At 53.4% G+C, this 9802-nt stretch overlaps 1 long non-coding RNA gene across 2 annotated transcripts; it reads right to left on the bottom strand.

The window, feature by feature from the left end:
- Positions 1-2299: 2299 nt before the first annotated feature.
- Positions 2300-3419, bottom strand: LOC135408327 (uncharacterized). Of its 2 annotated transcripts, none has more exons than XR_010427504.1 (3): positions 3273-3419; positions 2623-2748; positions 2300-2417 (listed from the first exon to the last, which is right to left on the bottom strand). It is a non-coding gene; the product is annotated as an uncharacterized LOC135408327 (long non-coding RNA). The 2 variants fall into 2 exon arrangements; XR_010427503.1 differs by having other exon boundaries at positions 2623-2734; positions 3273-3418.
- Positions 3420-9802: the final 6383 nt, after the last annotated feature.

Below are 9802 nucleotides of genomic sequence, written 5' to 3'. Positions count from 1 at the left end.
CTCCCATGGTGTTTCAAGGGTAGATGTACCTACCTTGCAAGATGTAGCAGAACCAAGGAAGAACTCAGCTCTGATAACAGGGGATATCAGGCTGACTTGCTGAAAAGCACAATGGACCTTACAATTAGCTTGTGCCATCAAGTTACATTGTACCACACTCCAGCTGGTTTCACATCCTAATAGGATTTCTTTCTCACGCCTCTATGCTCCATTGATCATCTAATTCAGGAGTCCCCCCTTACACGACCCTACTTCTGCAGAGGCTCCAATTGGCATCATTATCACTGGCAGGAACCTTCAGTTCCCCCTCTCTGGCTTGTATTGGCCACAGATCCAGAGCCTGTTGAATTGCTCCCTGAGCTGTTTCCAACCCTCCCTGCTGCTCATTTCCCACTCAAACTCACACTTCTGCCCTGGGACTCTATAGCCCAGGCCAAGGATTGGTCCCAAAGGAGGACCTTGTTGTCACCAAAAGCCAAACCAACCAATAAACTGCTGGGCTTCCACCTTGCTCTGGGGGTGACCAAGCCTGAAGTCTCCTGCCTAGTCCTGGGCAAAACTTTCGGGGGACCACAACACCTCTGAGTTCCTAAAAATATCACAGGTTGGGCAGGTGCTTGGATTTTGTCTGGATTAACTTCCCCCCCTTCCTTTCCATGTGCTGCGCTACTCACTCTAATGGTGCTTGTACTCCCTGAACCATTCCCTCACCCATCCAACCATCCCTTGTCCCCTCTCTGACAAGGACAGTGGGTCCAGGTGTTCTGCCACGCTCCCAGGGCACAGGGTGGGACTGTGGAGCCACCCTCGAGGGGGGAAACGTGCCCTGCCTGCCCTGCCCAGGGAAAGGGAACTGCCCCCAGGGTTCCCCAGCACAAGGCACCCTTGGGAATATCCACTGCAATGGGACACTCAGGGTCAGCAACAAGCACTGCACGAGGCTGCTCTGGCACAGGACCAATTTTAAGCTCAGCTTTTCTCTGGACCACTGCACTTTGTTTCCCACCTCATCCTGCAGTCAGAACTTGCTCTCCTTGCAACTTTTTAGGGTGACCATAAATTACAGAGGCCTCTGCTCCAGCACCCACGAGGGCCTGAACCATCTGACAGGATCCATTTTTCCAGGGAATTCAAAGCTCCACCTGAGGACCAGGGTCTTTTCTCACCCATCCTTGTGCTGCAGCTTGGCCTCCATCTCAATCTGCTTTCAGTTCTCTCCATGGTTGAACATTGGCAGCCCTGGCCCTGGGTGGAGCTCGGCATCCTGATCCCATCCCTCCTGGCCCCGTAACCGCTGACTCAGCAATGGGGGGCCCTCCATTGCCAAGGGCACGGTCCCGTTGGGGCTCACGGGGGGAGCAGGAGGTCGAAGGCTCCATCCCTGCTGCTACAACCTTCCACCACTACAGCCAACAGAGGGGCCTCTCCAGCCCTGCCTCCCAAGGCATCCGGAACAAACCCATCCCAACTCCACAGGACAAACTGCTCCCTCTCTGCCCAGTCCAGTCTACTCTCAGCAATGCCTGAATCCATTGCAGGGACCTTGCTTTGAGCTCCCCAGGGCCGGGCACCCCGAGGATCTCCCCGAATAATCCTTTCGGTGCGCGCTGGAGTCCTCGGGGTGCCCCAACCCGGGGGGCACCAACAGCACTGTCCCTCCAGGGGGCCAATTTGGTCTCAAGCTTGCCATGGACAGCCCAAAAGGCATTTCAAGAGGCCTTCTTTGGAACCCACCAACGGGTACGGAGAGGAAGCCACGAGAAGGCCTCATTTCTAAAGGCAGGGGGATCTTGCCTGTGTCCCAGACTGGTCCGGGGATCTGAGGCCCTTCCCGAGAAAATCTCGGTGCCGGCGTGAAGGGCCAGAGATCCCTTGGAGCCACGGGAGAGCAGGCACAGAGTCCCTCCTGGGGGGCCAATTCTGCTGCCTCAACTCAGCTCTTCAAAGAAGCCTCTAAGACTCAGCTGGTGAGTTTTAGAAGCCAGGCATTCCTTGCTTACAGCACCCTGCCATGATCCCAGCCCAACGGGAGTCCTGGCAATCAGCTCCCAAAGGGCACACACAGGTATCTCCACTGCAGCTGATGGGAGGGGTCAGCATTACAGGAGGATTCATTTTCCTTCCCTGCATTCCTGTTCCACATTCCGGACATTTTCCAACACTCATTACCATACACACCTACCCTTAGAAGGTTTCCAAGGGGCTTCACCGAGGGCCTTCCAGGTCTGCTCTGTCTGGAGCCCTCAAAGTCCTCAGTGCCTGCCTGAGGAACCTCAACACAACTCACCTGCTTACCCAGCAACTTGCTGCTGCTTGCCTGCTGCCTCACTTCCCTTCTTCCTTCTTTCTTCACCTCCCTTGCTTGGTCCCTTTCAATCCCTTGGCTCAGCTCTCTGCAGTTTCCAGGCTACATCCCACTGCAAAAAGGATCAGCTCTTGTTACAGCTCAACATGCACATATCATTCCCACTTTATACTTGACCCTAAGGATCCACTTTGTTCTGCTCACCAACCAAAAGGAGCTTTCTAAACTCAAGAATAACAGACCCCAGGTCCTTTTTCTGCAACTTCAGCTGCTAGAAATGTGACCCACAAGACCTGGAAAGGCCCTTCCCACTTCACCTGCAGGGCTGGCAGTGCCACCACTGGACACGGCCCCAGGGGCTGGGCAGGAACGGAGGGGCTGGGGCGTCCAATCCATCGGCCCAGGCGGCACCAGGAGTTCCTGCAGTTCCTGCAGGGGAGAGCCTCAAGACAACAAAAGATTAGGAAGATCATTTTAAACTTCAATATGTATATCTCTTGGAATATGGGGACTTTGACAAGGCCTACTGGTGCAACAAGGACACACTCAAGGCTATTAAAAGCATCTACCAGCACTCAAAACTATCACTGTCCTTCTTGCAGGGGGAACTCAGCAAACTCTGTTGGCCAAGAGCCTCCAGGAGGATTTCCAGCTTTTTGGGCTCTCTTTTAACCATTTCTCCCATCACTGTAGCTGGGACTATCACCTGCCCTACAGGGGGAACAGCCCACACAGTTCACTTGCAGGGATGCCATTAACTCAAAGTCCCTTCTCAGGGGGGGCACTGCACACCTTGGCCTTTGTTTGCCCTCCCCACCAAAGATGCTTCCAACAGTTCTGACACATCTGGCAGACCCAGAGCTCTCCTCAGGGAATGCTTTAGCTGCTTAAAGGCTGCCCTTGCACCATCTAGCCAAGACAGCAAATGCTTACAGGCTGTTCTGAAAAGTTGGCATAACAGTCTTACCACACATCCAGAGGGAGCAATCCAGAGTCCAGCCCGTCCTACCATTCCCAGCAAGGCAGTTCATGAGCTGTCTGGGGCTCAGGGAGGAGTCAGGGGGCTTCTTTTCTTCCTTCCTGCTTTCCAGATTTTCTCCTGCCAAAGCAAAGGTTTCTTGGCTTTCCTTGCCAAAGGAGATGCAGCAAAGGCCATCTTTTAAATCCAACACTGGAATTTACTTGAGGTTGTCACTTACAGGGGTTCTCTCAGGTCCTGCACTCATCAATCATCTTGGCCATTGGTTTTCTTGGCAGGTTCTGGCATTCACATCTACAAGCAAACCAGGATGAGCAAATTTAGCTGTTACTGCAACCAATCCAAGCTGGCATTCTGATTTTAAAGGATACTGGGTTTGCCTTACCAGCAGAGATCCCACATCAGGGGTAATACCTACAGGTTCTGCCCTCTTCCACTCTCCTGCAATTCCACTGGCCCACACCACAGGAACAACTGCAGCTGCCACTTCAGTTGGGACCTTGCTGCTGACAGGAGTTATTCCCTGCACAACAAGAGCTGCTGCTTGGACACATTTAGTTTCAGCAATTACAGTTTCAATAGCCCCAGTTTTCCATTTCATTTCTGCCTCAACTTTTCCAGTCCATCTCTTCCTAGCACAGGTTTGGGTGAGTTTGGCAAAGAGAGAAACTGAGGAATTCCCCAATGTTTTCCCAGTTTAACCCCTGTCACACCAATCACCTTAACACTGCCAGTCCTTCATTCTCCCTCTATTATGTTAAGGCTTGAGGAAGTTGGACCTGTGTCTGACCAGGACATGTGCAAACCAAATGCTGGGGACTGGAACACACACCTGGCACTCCTGCAGCTCTTACCATTACATTCCAGAGAAAACAGCCAATTGCACCATCACTGCTCATTTCTTAATCCCAATTCCCACACTTCTTTGGCACTTGGAGCACCACTTTAGAACCCAATTACAGTCCATTAGAGAGCTCCATGTCTAACAGGGACAGGTACCCCTGGGATACTCTCAGGAATGCCTGAATCCATTGCAGGGACCTTGCTTTGAGCTCCCCAGGGCCGGGCACCCCGAGGATCTCCCCGAATAATCCTTTCGGTGCGCGCTGGAGTCCTCGGGGTGCCCCAACCCGGGGGCACCAACAGCACTGTCCCTCCAGGGGGCCAATTTGGTCTCAAGCTTGCCATGGACAGCCCAAAAGGCATTTCAAGAGGCCTTCTTTGGAACCCACCAACGGGTACGGAGAGGAAGCAACAAGAAGGCCTCATTTCTAAAGGCAGGGGAATCTTGCCTGTGTCCCAGACTGGTCCGGGGATCTGAGGCCCTTCCCGAGAAAATCTCGGTGCCGGCGTGAAGGGCCAGAGATCCCTTGGAGCCATGGGAGAGCAGGCACAGAGTCCCTCCTGCAGGGCCAATTCTGCTGCCTGAACTCAGCTCTTCAAAGAAGCCTCTAAGTCTCAGTTGGAGAAGTTTAGAAGCCATGAAATCTTTTATTCCTATGCTCTTGAATCATTCCAGACCGCCAGGAGTCCTGGCAATCAGCTCCCAAAGGGCACACAGGTATCTCCACTGCAGCTGACGTGGCAGCATTACAGGAGGATTCATTTTCCTTCCCTACATTCCTGTTCCACAGTCAGGACATTTTCCAACACTCATTACCATACACACCTACCCTTAGAAGGTTTCCAAGGGGCTTCACCGAGGGCCTTCCCACGTCTGCTCTGTCTGGAGCCCTCAAAGTCCTCAGTGCCTGCCTTAGGAACCTCAACACAACTCACCTGCTTACACAGCAACTTGCTGCTGCTTGCCTGCTGCCTCACTTACCTTCTTCACCTTCCTTGGTTGGCCCCTTTCAATCACTTGGCTCAGCTCTGTGCAGTTTGCTGGTTACATCCCACTGCAAAAAGGATCAGCTCTTGTTACATCTCAACACTCAGATATCATTCCCCCTTTATTCTTGACACTTGTCCACTAGGCCAGTGTCTCATGATTTAAAGCAGAGTTTGACTCCTCAGTGACAGCAAGAGCTACAGCCCTGAATCCTAACACAGGCTGAGACACAAACACGGATGGGAACTCTGAAGGATCCACTTTGTCCTGCTCACCAATCCAAAGCAGCTTTCCTAACTCAGGAATAATAGACCCCACGTCCTTTTTCTGCAACTTCAGCTGCTAGAAATGTGACCCACAAGACCTGGAAAGGCCCTTCCCACTTCACCTGCAGGGCTGGCAGTCCCACCACTGGACACGGACCCAGTGGCTGGGCAGGAACGGAGGAGCTGGGGCGTCCAATCCATCGGCCCAAGCAGCACAGGAGTTCCTGGAGTTCCTGCAGGGGAGAGCCTCAAGACAACAAAGGATTAGGAAGATCATTTTAAACTTCAATATGTATATCTCTTGGAATATGGGGACTTTGACAAGGCCTACTGGTGCAACAAGGACACACTCAAGGCTATCTATTCAAAGGATCTACCAGCACTCAAAAGCTATCACTGTCCTTCTTGCAGGGGGAACTCAGGAAACTCTGTTGGCCAAGAGCCTCCAGGAGGATTTCCAGCTTTTATGGCTCTTTTTTAACTATTTTTCCCATCACTGTAACTGGGACTGTCACCTGCCCTACAGGGGGAACAGCCCACAAGTTCACTTGCAGGGATGCCATTAACTCAAAGTCCCTTCTCAGGGGGGTCACTGCACACCTTGGCCTTTGTTTGCCCTCCCACCAAAGATGATTCCAACAGTTCTGAGACATCTGGCAGACCCAGAGCTCTCCTCAGGGAATGCTTTAGCTGCTTAAAGGCTGCCCTTGCACCATCTAGCCAAGGCAGCAAATGCTTACAGGCTGTTGGAAAAGTTGGCAGAACAGTCTTACCACACATCCAGAGGGAGCAATCCAGAGTCCACCCGGTCCTACCATTCCCAGCAAGGCAGTTCATGGGCTGTCTGGGGCTAAGGGAGAAGTCAGGGGCTTCTTTTCTTCCTTCCTGCTTTCCAGGTTTTCTCCTTCAAAAGCAAAGGTTTCTGGCTTTCCTTGCTCAAGGAGATGCAGCAAAGGCCATCTTTGCAATCCAATACTGGAAACTACTCGAGGTTGACACTTATGGGGGTTCTCCCAGGTCCTGCACTCATCAATCATCTTGGTCATTGGTTTCTTGGCAGGTTCTTGCATTCACATCCTATAAGCAAACCAGGAGGAGCCAATTTAGCTGTTACTGCAACCAATCCAGTCTGGCATTCTGATTTTAAAGGATACTGGGTTTCCCTTACCAGGAGAGATCCCACATCAGGGGTAATACCTACAGGTTCTGCCCTCTTCCACTCTCCTGCAGTTCCACTGGCCCACACCACAGGAACAACTGCAGCTGCCACTTCAGTCGGGACCTTGCTGCTGACAGGAGTTATTCCCTGCACAACAAGAGCTGCTGCTTGGACACATTTAGTTCCAGCAATTACAGTTTCAACATCCCCAGTTTTCCATTTCATTTCTGCCTCAACTTTTCAGTCCATCTCTTCCTAGCACAGGTTTGGGTGAGTTTGACAAACAGACCAACCCAGGAATTCCCCAATGTTTTCCCAGTTTAACCCCTGTCACACCAATCACCTTAACACTGCCAGTCCTTAATTTTCCTTCTACTGGGTTAAGGACTGAGGAAGTTTGGACCTGTGTCTGACCAGGACACATGCAAACCAAATGCTGGGGACTGGAACACACACCTGGCACTCCTGCAGCTCTTACCATTACATTCCAGAGAAAACAGCCAATTGCACCATCACTGCTCAATTCTTAATCCCAATCCCACACTGCTTTGGCACTTGGAGCACCACTTTTAGAACCCAATTACAGTCCATTAGAGAGCTCCATGTCTAACAGGGACAGCTACCCCTGGGACACTCTCAGCAATGCCTGAATCCATGGCAGGGACCTTGCTTTGAGCTCCCCAGGCCGGGCACCCCGAGGATCTCCCCGAATAATCCTTTCGGTGCGCGCTGGAGTCCTCGGGGTGCCCCAACCCGGGGGGCACCAACAGCACTGTCCCTCCAGGGGGCCCAATTTGGTCTCAAGCTTGCCATGGACAGCCCAAAAGGCATTTCAAGAGGCCTTCTTTGGAACCCACCAACGGGGATGGGGAGGAAGCCACAAGAAGGCCTCATTTCTAAAGGCAGGGGGATCTTGCCTGTGTCCAGACTGGTCCGGGGATCTGAGGCCCTTCCCGAGAAAATCTCGGTGCCGGCGTGAAGGGCCAGAGATCCCTTGGAGCCACGGGAGAGCAGGCACAGAGTCCCTCCTGGGGGGCAATTCTGCTGCCTGAAAACAGCTCTTCAAAGAAACTTCTAAGACTCAGTTGGTGAGTTTTAGAAGCCGGCATTCCTACACACTGTGAGATATTTTAAAAGCTTACTGAGTGAAAAAACAAAGCTCTTATCAGTGACATCTGATCTCAAACAGTCAGCTCCTTTCTCCTTTCAGTACAAAATTATTTTCATGGAATCATTTAATAGGGAGTGCCCAGGAACCCCAGACTGTGCTTTCTAGAACAGAAAATAAACAGAGGGAAGGAGCTTTGCACGAGTGTAACATACTCCAGAACACACCTGACTTTAGTTTTACTCTGTATGCTCAAATATAGCAGAAGACAAAAACTCCAGCAGGAGAGCTGGCACATTACCCATGGTACCCTGAAAGTCCCCCTTAAGAGACCTGGAGAAAAATCGCAGTTGTACGAGTCCCTTTTGCCTGCAGATGGCTGGGGATCCTCTCCATCCACCTCGTGCTCTCCAACAGCAGAAAGGGGAACCTCAGGGACACGGTGGCACTCGACATCCTGCTGAGAGAACAAGGAAACCTTTAGCATAAAGGGGAGTTGGAATCTAAAACTTCCTTTCCTGGGAGCTTTGTGAAGCCTGCAACCAAGAGGGGGAAAATTTGCATCTCCTTTGGTGCAGGTGTCAACAGAGGCCAACAGAGCTTTCACCTTTTTCAGACAACTGTGCCCCTTTTTGGCTCCCTGGCAGCTCCAATGGCCCCAGCACCCCCTTCCTGCACACCCACGGCTGTCACACACAGGCACCCACACACCTTTGCTCCAGCCCACATGGGGCCAACATTTCCTCACCCTGGACATCCCAAGGGGAGTAGTTTTGCTAGAGAGCACAGCAACCCCCCTGTCCTTGCAAACTGCCTCCCTGCAAAAAAGGAAACATTTCTCCTGGACACTCCTCCCACAGTCAAGGTCTTTTAAAATGTGCTCAGGGTCCCTCCCAGCTTCTGCCTGTCCTTGCATTTAAAGGCATGGGCATGTTTCAACAGCAAACCCAGCTCCTCACTGGCAGTATAAGCCCTGCTCTTGCCTGGACAGACTCCCGGGCTCGGCACAGCTGTGGCTCATGGAGCAGCTTCCCAAGGCCCTTCTCTCTCCCAGCAGGAAGCACAACTCGCCTCCACTCCCCAGCACCAGGGGAAACCACGAGCCAGGCTGGAAACTGACACAGAACGAGCAAAAAGCATTAATGCAGCACCAAAAAACCAAGTTAAAGCAGTCTTTGCCACGTAACCCTGCACGGGGAAAGGCTTTGGGATTCCGAGGCAATCCCTGAGACACCCAGAGAGCAACAGCCCCGCAGCCCTGCCACGGCTCCCCCGGGGTCACCCGGCAGGTAAGGACCTTACCCGGCCCCCGCTGCCCAGTACAAGGCGCCCCTAAACGCCCCCCGGCTCCCCCGGTCCATAACCCAGCGGCCAAGGCGCTCTCCCCTCCGCAGCCCGGGCAGCAGCGGGGCCGCGCCCTCAGCCCTCACACACAACCGACCGCACCCGCCCCGCCGGCCCTTTATACCGCGGGCCGCCAGCGCTGCCCAATCAGCGCTCGAGCGCCGCCGCCCAATCCCAGCCCGCCTGGCCCTGCGGCCCCGCCCCGCCCGCTCAGCTGAGGGAGATCGGGAACTGGGGACAGGAACCTGCTGCTGGGGGAGACAGCCTGGAGATGGAATTGCACACGGGCACCTGAAGCCCAGGCGATTTGCTTGCCTTGGCAAGGCCCTGTCACAGGAAATCTTGCTCCCAGTCACAGGAAATCTCTGTTTCCCTGCCCATCCCTGGAGACAGGTGGCCCCTAAAATGCCCGGCAATCAGGAAGCACAGGCTGGAGGAGCTGGCAGGACCCAGTGGCCGTGTGTGCTGTGTGACACCGTGTCCTGCAGCCCCACGGACCTGCACAGCAGGGACAGGTCCTGGCAGCGTTTCAGTGCCGAGGCCAAAGCTGGGGCTCAGGGACAGCTGGGGCACGTGGCAGCTCTGGGAATCTCTGCCATGGATGGCTGGGCATTCCAGGACTGCCTGCTGGGCAAAGGAGCTTCTCTGCAGACTGTGGAACCAACAGGTCTCATGGACTGTAAGAAGCCAGAACTGCTGCAGGACTGTAGAGGAATCTGGGTCAGAAGAGACAGTTCAAGGTCTCTAAGTCTGACCTCCTGCTCAGGCCACAGTCACCAGTGGGATCGGACCGGGCTGCTCAGGGAGGGA

This window comes from Pseudopipra pipra, unplaced genomic scaffold (genome assembly GCF_036250125.1).
Source record: "Pseudopipra pipra isolate bDixPip1 unplaced genomic scaffold, bDixPip1.hap1 HAP1_SCAFFOLD_336, whole genome shotgun sequence".
NCBI lineage: Eukaryota > Metazoa > Chordata > Aves > Passeriformes > Pipridae > Pseudopipra > Pseudopipra pipra.
This window is presented reverse-complemented; position numbering and strand designations above follow the sequence as displayed.